The 10,671-nt window shown below is 37.3% G+C and overlaps 1 long non-coding RNA gene across 1 annotated transcript; it reads right to left on the minus strand.

Annotated features, from left to right (window-relative positions):
* Nucleotides 1-3,348: 3,348 nt before the first annotated feature.
* LOC126923019 (uncharacterized) lies at nucleotides 3,349-7,736 on the minus strand. The gene is made up of 3 exons (XR_007713023.1): nucleotides 6,434-7,736; nucleotides 5,682-5,793; nucleotides 3,349-5,591 (listed from the first exon to the last, which is right to left on the minus strand). It is a non-coding gene; the product is annotated as an uncharacterized LOC126923019 (long non-coding RNA).
* Between the last annotated feature and the right edge of the window lie 2,935 nt (nucleotides 7,737-10,671).

The following is a 10,671-nucleotide window of genomic DNA, read 5'->3' on the forward strand; positions in this document are numbered from 1 at the left end:
GTTATGCTGGAGGAAATCAAACTTCCCACACAACCATTCAACTTGCGTTAAAAAGAATTAATGCTCTGTATTTTCACATGGATCATGTTTGCGCTCGTAACACAGTTCTCGTTTCGAAATCCCCCTACATACGAATTAAAATAAAACCGTAAACGAAGTTTCCAAGACATTTCTAACATTCATCCAGGCAGGAGGTATGGGGCCAACTGTAAATTATCCTTGGTAGAGCATAGTCACTAAGTTATAGCAAAATGCCAGTGATTTTCAGGCTTTTTTTCGTGGACACATCTCCGTGAAAAAGAGGGTGATAAGGTAGTGGGCTGGCCAAACCAGCGTTTGCTGTCAGCAGAAAGAGAGAGAAGAGTTTTAAACGGTTCTTAATTTAATTTTAAGTAGATTCGGATCCCTCACCCAGCTTGTAGCCACGTCTGTTGGAATTTAATCGCGCTGTTTCAAGGAAATAGTTGTAAAACGTGAAACTACCAACATGTTTTGGACTTTTTATGAAAGGTCCGATCGTTTTTAGAAGCTGTCAAAATATGTCCCGGTTGTAGTTGGAATAAATAATTTCATCATCTAAAACAATTCCTTTTAATAAATTCGTACAAAGTTTACATTTTAGTATATAAAAAAGTATACATACTTTTACTTACTGAATTTTGTGTATCTGATTTATCAAAGAAACCAAAAACGCATTTTGTCACAAAGATACTTATATATGCACGACAGTAAAATTGTTATTAATATATTTCTGATAGGAATTTAAGAAATTATTACTAAACCGTAAAATCATCCAAAAAATGAATTTTCACTTTAAGAATATTGGTTTAGTGAGTTCACATTAATATTTTTTTTCCTTCGCTATGTCCTTCAAGTTTGTCCCTTAATATCTGACGCACGCTACATAATCAGGGCTCATTAAATTCTTTGGAAGTGGTACGATGTTATTACGTTTCATGTAATTCCGCTCACGAAGCAGGATGCAATAATGGAGAATCGCAAAAGAATATATTTCCGCGATTTAATCCAGTTTTACATCGAAATTAATTTCCAATACTTATTTGAAGAGGCGAAGTTAAAGAATAAATGTCGTAAGTAGAATGCAGAACGCGATATCGAGCGTTCCGAATGGTCCAATCAATAACTCGAAACCAGCCAGGTAAAGTTACGCAGAAACGCGTGTAATTAATTCAACTGGGAACTGCGTCATTAATACCTATCAACGATGTTGCAGCGCCATAATTAGATTATCTTTTAATATAAGCCTGTCTACCTCCGGCGGATATATTTTCGATCAGCTGTTGGGTTATTAACACGATCATTGTCTTAATCACGTGCTTGCGTGAATCACGCATAGACAATGTGACACAATATGGTAAAACGTGACAAAGATACAGAATAATTCATTCTTCTATAGGTCTCGATTTCCTTTGCTCATTGTTTTCAACCTCAGTTTACATTTCTCACATTCTATATATCATTTAAAATATTACGGACCCATTTGTTGCGATACATTTGTTACAACTGTTTGAATAAATTTCTTTTATATGCCTACCTCTTGATAGACGATGTCGTTTGTCACGGTAGGTCAAATTTTGATACATTTGGGGCTAAGATCCATCGAATTTTTCCAAGTTGAATAATTGGGACGTTAGGAACGTTATCCATTCCTGTTTTAATTATTTTCACGCCAAGTTTGTAAGAGAATTGACACTTGTCCGTCGATATTTTCTGCTGTTGAAACGACTGTATAATGAGGGATCAGCGAAAACAGGAGCACGAGACGTGAGTGCAATATCATAATGTGACAAAGCTATCGAAAAATTTCAAATTTTACGACGACTTACTAAAATCGATTTGAATATCGATTTTATACTCGTAGAAAGAAATAAGAATTCTGATGCGGAACGTTTTGTTGATGGATTTTAACCCTGAGTTACGTAATTTTAAATATTGCCTTAAAGTAATACAAATCAATATTAAATTGATTTTATGGATGAAACGGTAAATAAATTACATAAAAAATTACAAACATATGAAATTTAGGCCATATTATGTCGAAAAGACAATTGAATTTATTCTTATATATATCAAAAACAGAAAGACTATATATTTAAAAAAAATTTTGTTTGAAAATAGCAATTAAATTAAATTCATACGAATTGAGAACAATATGTACTTTTCAATAATGAGAATTACATTTCTTTATTTTACATTATTTAACTTTTTTAGGTAATTCTGTTTCCAATTTTCTCTGCAAAAGAAAAGAATCGATGCGTTTTTAATTAACATTATTCAACTTTTCTTCATGAACGATTACGAAATTTTTTAACCAATTCTTTTCATTTTTCGTGATGGAAGATTAATCATCAAATCTGTTAGTTAAACTTTTCTTTTCAACGATTCTTACAGAGATCCTGTCACGTAAAATAAAAAAGGGGAAGCTCAGATGAAGAGAAAAATAAAATGTAAAAAAAATAAAAAAGAGAATTTATTTTTGAACACTTGGTTTACATTAATTACGATTTGGTTCTGAACTCCAGCCGTGACTTTCCAAGATTGAAACTCTTACAATTTGACTTTCGGTGGCATCTGTTTCTTTTTTTGTCTCCCCTCAATATCCCCACTATCCACGCGTTTGTTAGGTGTCCGTGACCGTTGCCACGCACGCCTTCTTCTTGAATATTCGGTAGAAGGACCGTTAGGACATTGATGTTTCATTAGGCACCTCGCTTCGCCGAAATATATTGTTGCCGAGTGCCGCCACATCTTTATCTCCGGTTTTGAACTGAGCCGGTCGTGACAATCCCCTGAACTAACTGCATCTCTGCTTGTAAATTATTCGGTGAAATGTCACAGAAATGGGACCCGACGCTTTTTCCATTTCGTTTCGACGTATACCATTAAAATCGGTTAAATTCCACCATTTCGATTTAGCTTCCAACGTAACAAACAGAGATGTAGATAATAGATGGAACGAAACGGTGTCCAAGCTACGACCATGAAAAATCCAGAAAACAATAATCGAAACGGAATGATAAACGGGTGACGGCCGATTTTCAGGGCGAAATTATTTTTCGGAGGAGGGAACATGGTGGAAAAGGAGTCGGTACTCATCGAGACTTTCAATTAATAGTCCGTTCTCAAACTGTCACACGCACTTGAATGTTTATCCGTTATCAACGTGAATTCACGTACTAGTCAAAATTTCACTATAAGTCGATAAAACGTTTTCGACTGGGTAATACACGACTGAAAATTCGTGTCGATTCGTTTCATCGATACGAGGGTATGCGAACGAAGGGCTTAATTTAGAATTCCATAAGACCCGAAGTCAGAACAAATTCATTCTTTTTGGAATATTACTAATATATAGAATTATACACTGCCACTCAGAACTCTACGTAGATATTTGCTTACCCCTGGCAGCATGCAATTTAATTATAAACATCAAAGACAATTTTAATCTTTATAACAATTCCCTGTAATAATCTCTTTTAGAAAAATAGGGCAAGATTTGCAAGTTGCTTAATGTGAAACGCCTGAAACTTTTAGCGTACGGTAGTCTTGCTAAGTTTACATCGATCTTTCAGCGTCCAAAAAAGTTCTCAGCTAGAGGTACGATTAATTAAAAAGCGTCTGCCCGACTAGTAGTATAATCCAATGCGACGGGATTATCGGCGAGCACTCGAATCTGTAAAATAAACCTTCGAGTGAACTTAAAACGCGAACGAAAAGAGAGGGCCGGACAGATTTGAGGGAGAGGGAAAGACGAGAAGTCCGTTCCGCTGATTGAATCGAGAGCTCCGCGATTTATCGACGACGCGCGAGGGACAAATAAACGAAGGGGAAAAGGTAGAAGAACGAAAAGGGAAGTTGAGTAGAAAAAAAGGGAATCGATGGAAGGACAGCTGTAACGAAACGATAATAGCGCTAATTGATGCGCCGACGAATCGATAAAAATCGGACGAATGAACGGGTCACCGGGGTACAAGAATTGGGTGCACGCGCGAGAATCGTTGTTTGTCGCTGCAACGAGATACAATTTATGGTCGTCAGCTATTCATCGTAATCACAACGTCCCTTGTACGCGACTTGTTTTCCCAGAGTTCGAGGCCAAACGCTTTCCATCGCCAACGAGTTTCGAAATTTCTGTTTGTCGCCTAACTATTCGCCGATGTTTTATTGACTGTATGGTAACTATAACAGAGATTTTAAAAGGCGAATAAGAGATCTGGAAAATAAAAGTATGATAAACTATGTTTAGAAGAATTCTCTGCGTTTTCATCAAGTAGATGCAAAAGTTATACAACACCGTTTCTTTTCGGATTGAACTATTCCTTAGTAATAAAATTTCTGTGGAACTGAAACGTCCATAGAAATCATTACAACGTTTTATTTGATTGTTTAGAAATGAAATAAAATTTATCTGTAATTGTATGATTAGCTTCTAATGAGAATGATATTTTATTTTATAATTCTAAATATATAGATTTATTAATTCTAAATAAATACAATGTGGCGACAATTGACATGAAATACCACCGGACGACACCAACTAGTGTTGGACGACGGCAGCGCAGTGGTTAGTGCCTTAGGTTACGAAAGTTCGGGATCCGGGTTCAAATCCCGCCAGCGACTGTAGTCCGATCTATCTTTCCACGATTCTTAAATAAAAAGAAAATGTAACAGTACCCCAGCAGTGGCATCTACACCAGCAGCAGAACCTATCTCTGCCTCTACAGCCAGCCGTACAGGCAGCCACAACTATCACGACCTATCCACCTCAACAACATTGACATTTTATAATTTATTTAGTCCCAAATATCATTTGGTAATACTTTCATATCACTACAATAATTTGATACTATGAAAATCAAACGTAAAACCTGGTGAAAACTTGTTTCATTTAAAAATAAGGAAACGTGGTAATGTTTTTTTTTGTAACTACTGCAAAGATTAATTTTCTCAAACCATTAGAACCAAGGTATAAAGAATGTTCTTAATGCTTCATAACATAAAGTAACGGCCAATTTTTGGGTTTCTCTTCACAAGCATCCTCCATCTCATAACAATTATTCCTAACGATCTTCCAATGGTTGCAATATAAAACCGGTAAAAACCGATAAGAAAGGAAGGAAAAGAAATTAAAACCTTAAAATCCTTTAAGAAACTAGTCAGCAGTTAAACTATCGAACTTGAACGGTCAGCACACTGGGTTGGCGTGTCGAGAACTCGTTTCTCCATGTCGATGGAGGTAAAATTTCGTGACGACTTTCGTCCGGGTTTCGAAAGCAACCACGTGGCCACGGTCGAGTTAAGCTCTGGAAAAGCTTGGAAAACGCCGCTGACTGCGGCTTCCCGTGGCAATAAATAAAGCTGATAAGCCGACCACGGTGTTTGCGAACGTTTTATTATTACTTTTCCATCCCATCGCCATTATTCTTCATCGTTTCCATGTCACGATGAACGATCGGTCCAGAGCCATTGCTTCGATTTACGACGAATATCCAGAACATTTTTTCGATCAGTATTTCTTCTTCCTTTCGAATGCTCTAGGCTTGTTTTTGCATAGTAATAATATGCTAAATCTGAACGATATCCGATTAATATCAAAATATTGTCCCTCAAGTTTTTAACTGTTTTAACTCTATCTTTCGAGAACAACTTACTTAACTAACCTGCGTGTATCTCATTGATCTAAAGAAATCCTAGAATTCATTACAACCTCATCTGTGCTATTAGTCCTCGTCGTTTCCCTGCCGAACAAACGTTCGCGCGAGCTCTCGGTCTCTATAACTCGGTATCATTAATAATGATTTTTTCTATCAAAACATGGTCTATTTGCTAGTTGCTATTATTCTAGCATAAAATTCTATATAAATTGTAATTGTTTTTAGTATTTATTATATAACCGAACCAAATAATCGGACGGTCATCTGACGTTTCTTATTATATTGGGGCAAAGAAAAGAAAGGAATCGTCGTGTGCGTTAAACAAAGGCTCTTTGGAAACAGCGTTTCACCGGTACCAGATTTTCAGTTGTGTAGCGTGTATCAAAAGCACGTGCTCTTGCGCAGCGAACAAAAGTAACGCGGTACATAAAAGCGAAGAGCAAGGTTTTGTTTTCCCGGCACGCAGCAATTCGCAGTTTGTTGCGACATTTTTCGAAACGCGCTTCGAAACCATTTTTTTAGTAGTTTATGGAACGCGACGGTGCGGCCAGTTGACGAGAAACGAGTTTCAGTCGAGGAATTTCGCCATTATGCCGAATGCGTTTTTATCGTGAAGTGTCAAAATTTGAAACGCGTTTCGTTCAAATTAATTTTGTTAAAAAAATGACAAGAGAACAATGCATGGTTGAGCGGAACAAAAAATAGGATTTGGAAAAAAACTTTTAGATAAAAAAATTGCATTGACACTAGAACAATACCTTCAATCTTTCTTTTTGTAGTAGTTGAAATCATGTAGCTGCTTTGATTTTATACTTTTTCATTTACTCCGTGAAACATCTGTTTCTTCCAATCCTTTTGTACCGTGCGCCTGTTACGTGCACGTATGTCCGATATCGATGACACTGCGTTGTATGGCTTGTTACTCGCCGAATTAACCTCGGATAACTGATTCACTAGAGTGTAAGTGTAGAGAAAAACGGTTGAATGTGCGAAGAACGATCAACGACAACAAAGGTTAGACTTCTCCAAACAATGAGGTTTCAAATTGTGCTTGATGGCTGAGAAGAAACTTATGAATGCTTAGTGCGGATGATTGTGTGATACGAAACGACTGCTACGGCGCGATTGTCACGTAAAATAAGAAAAGGAAATCGAAGATGAAAAGAAAAATAAAATATAGAAAAAATAAAAAGAAAATTTATTTTTTTAACACTTGGTTTATACTAATTACGATTTGCTTCTGAACTCTAGCCGTGACTTTCCAAGACTGAAGCTCTTACAATTTGACTTTCGATCGGATCTATTTCTTTTTCCTTTGTCACTCCTCAATATCCCCACTATCCACGCGTTAGGCGTTCGCGACCGTTACTACGCACGCCTTCTTTTCGAACATTCGGCGGAAGGACCGTTGGGATATTGATAGCTCATTAGGCATTTCGACGATATATATTGTCGCCAAGTGCCGCCACATCTTTATCTCCGTCATTAGTCCATCGGATTGGAAGTGTGCCGGTCGTGACACGATCTACAACTAAACTTTATGAATGTAGGTCACGAAACACTTCGATGCATATAGCGAACGTTAACGATACACTGGTCCGCAAACGCGTGTCGATGCTACTTGCAATTGAAAATCCCGAACAACTGATCGTTCACTGACTAAGATGACTCTTCCCTTCGTTCCAGGAATGCTTGGAGATACAGTTTACAGATCTCACACAGAACTGTCAACTGATCATCACGGCTGATAGAACGATTTCTCCTTCATGATCGCTTAAAGTTGTGTCCACGAACGTGTCACGATCGGCATACTTCAAATCCGATGGACCGATGATGGAGATAAAGATGTGGCGGCCTTGGCGACAATCTATATCGCCGAAGTGCCTAATGAGTCATCGATATCCCAACGGTCCTTCTACCGAATGTTCTAGAAGCGTGACAACGGCCACGTACGCCTACAGGGTAGTGGGGATATTGAGAGGTGACAAACAAAAAAGAAACAGATCCCACCGAAAGTCAAATTGTAAGAGCTTCAGTCTTGGAAAGTCACAGCTGGAGGTCAGAACCAAATCGCAGTTAGTATAAACTCAGAGTACAAGAAATAAATTCTCTTGTTTTTTTGTTACATTTTATTTTTTCTTTTCGTTTTAGCTACCCCTTTTTTTATTTTACGTGACAAACGTTTGAAGATGTTGATGAGACGAGAAGGACAATTAGAAGAATTGTTAACTAGTCGTTGCGACTTCATTCTGTCTCCACGAACGCTTAAAGATGTTGATGAGTCAGGAAATGCAGATGGACTGCTTTCTCCAAAAGCTGAAAGATGGAAACAATTCTTTGCTCAACGTCTGGTGGAGATGTTACTGTAGAAGGGAGATTGTGCGAGACCTTTCTCTCTGAAAGTTGAGAGAATTAACTAGTCTTACTTCATGTCTGGTCGAGATGTTAATGATTCGAAGACACGGATGACGCTCAACTAATCGCTTCAAATGATTAAACGAGACTGAATCTCCGATCGATATTCACACTTGAACCTTTGGAACGAGATTGCTCGCACGCTGATTTGTTTTCATCGAACGCAAGAACAAGGGTAATCAGTATACTCGCTTGCATTCACTGACCTTCCGTGCGCTCGAAACGCAAAGGATTCTTAGAGGGAAGTGTGTAAGCGATACGTGGAGGAGCGTGACGCTTCGATGTTCGATTCGTACTAGAGACGCGGTACTTCGTCCAGGTGACGCTCGACCCATAGCATCATTATAATCTACAAAATTAAAAATACAACTTCGGAAAATATCGCGTTTATGACACACTTAGCTATAGAAACTACGATGGGCATAAAAAATTAAAAATACTGTCTGTTACCCCACAAGGCTTACCATAGGCCGTATTCCTAACCGTCGCTCGTGGCACTACAGTGTTGCAGACAGATCGTCTTATCTGATCAACGAAAAATATACAATGTAGCGACAAGCGCATAGTTCATCAAGCAGCGAGTTCTAAAAACGTTTCGTTTAACGTGACCGTTATTTCATATACGCAAAGAAAGTGACATACGTGAACATAGGCGCGAACGGTGGCGTGGTCCGAGCGTAGTGGAGGTCGTCCCCGAGAGAAGACAAAGAAAAGATCGAAGGACAATCGGTATCATTTAAGGATTCAAACAGAATGCAACGAGAGATTCTGATGAATAAAATTAAAGTCGCTTTGTCTAACGAATACATCAAGAAATATTATAAAGTCGGGTCGAATTCTTGTGTCACACTAATTGTTAAACAATTTGTGGCGTGTTCATTATATTATTTTAAATATTGTCAAATATACAAGTTTATGTTAACCCTGTTAATTTAATGTTAAACTCATTCCAAGCACCTCTGTTATCTTAATCGAAACAAGGGAACAACTAATTCACGGCGTCGATTATTCGAATCGTAGCGATAATTTACGCCTCTCGCTGACGCGCTTTCCTCGCGACCGCGTCTCTCCGCGAAAGATCGTAACACTGTCCCGCTCTCTAAAAGTCTCTTGACTGCGAAAGTGAGAATCATAAATTACACTCGTAAATCCTCACGTTTTTGTTCCTTCGGACGTAATATCTTTCCTCGTTCATTTTTTAATTCGATAGTTAATAATGTGATCAAAACCTAACATAAAGATTATTTCTATAATACTGCGATTCATGTTATCAGGTTGAGAAATAAAATTTTAACTTGAAAATTCAACTTTTCGAGTGCCTTCCCGCTAACACGAAAGGGGAGGATAACATTCAAGAAATACTTTGGCAGGCACTTTTTAAGGAAATTTCATCGTTTATTCGTCTCGAGGCTCGACAAGACAAAATAGAGTGGAATTAAACGAGCCAGGGATCCCAGACGTTCGGCGGTTATGTCATACGCGCTGACAATTCGAGCGGAGCACTTTAAACTTCGTCAATTTTTCACCCTGCGGAAATTGAATACCCTCTTCTCTTCCTTTACGTTCGTCGTCGATGTGTCGTTGCTTGATGAGACCTTCCTTGTGTCTGATGGAAATCAAAATTGAAACGAACGTTCATTAGGGTCTCTTATATAGAGTATCCCGTAGCCTGTGAGACTTTTAACAAACTTGTTCCATATATTCTATAGACGAATAATTCTATTAGCTTTTTTTAACAAATTTCGTCGTTCCTTCTTTTTATCATACGTTTGGCACAAAAGTACAGAAAAACATTAGTACGTTTAATAATTAGATTGCTGGTATTTATGTAAATTCGTACACCCATGAAAATAGTTAAAAGACTAAGATTTGGGCAAAAATTTGTTTCACTTATTCAAAATTCTAACGAGTGCTGTATTTTGGGTATTTTCTACACTTTTACGTATTATGTGCAGTCCATTCATAAAAATCCGCAGTCTATTAATATCTATCGTCCTATCTCATTACAAACTAACTTTTCATAATTTCGAAACTAATATTTCAAAAATTAAAATTCACTGTCATTGAAGTTATTTAAATTCAAATTTAAGTTTAAGTTTGAGAATTTTTTAAATGCTCGGTAATGAAATCTTCAAGCCTTTCTATTAATGATATCATCATGATATCATCATCATGATAATTTTGATATCATACCACAGAATATTCTTTAATATAAACATGCTGATCTCTCCAACTCCTCATTCATGAAATTAGTAATTTTTCAACGCAGAAACTGATTCATTCTACAATCTTTATACAAAAGTTTTAGTTTCTGTAAAACTGGCAATAAAATATAGAATTTTTAAAATCAAACAACAAAGTGAAAACAAGATAGGCGTGGAAACGTGGCCAATCGCATTGGCATGGTACATTTTCGTGGTATGTGTTACATTATAAATAATTAAGTCCGTTAATGACGATATGTAAATACTATGATGGCAAATACTCCTACGATACGCGATATATTTATTTGCTGTTCCGGTTTGGTTAATTTACGCGAGAGGTATTAGTACGCTCGTTTTGTGTTTCAATTACACACGAA

The sequence above is a fragment of the Bombus affinis genome, chromosome 13 (assembly GCF_024516045.1).
Source record: "Bombus affinis isolate iyBomAffi1 chromosome 13, iyBomAffi1.2, whole genome shotgun sequence".
NCBI lineage: Eukaryota > Metazoa > Arthropoda > Insecta > Hymenoptera > Apidae > Bombus > Bombus affinis.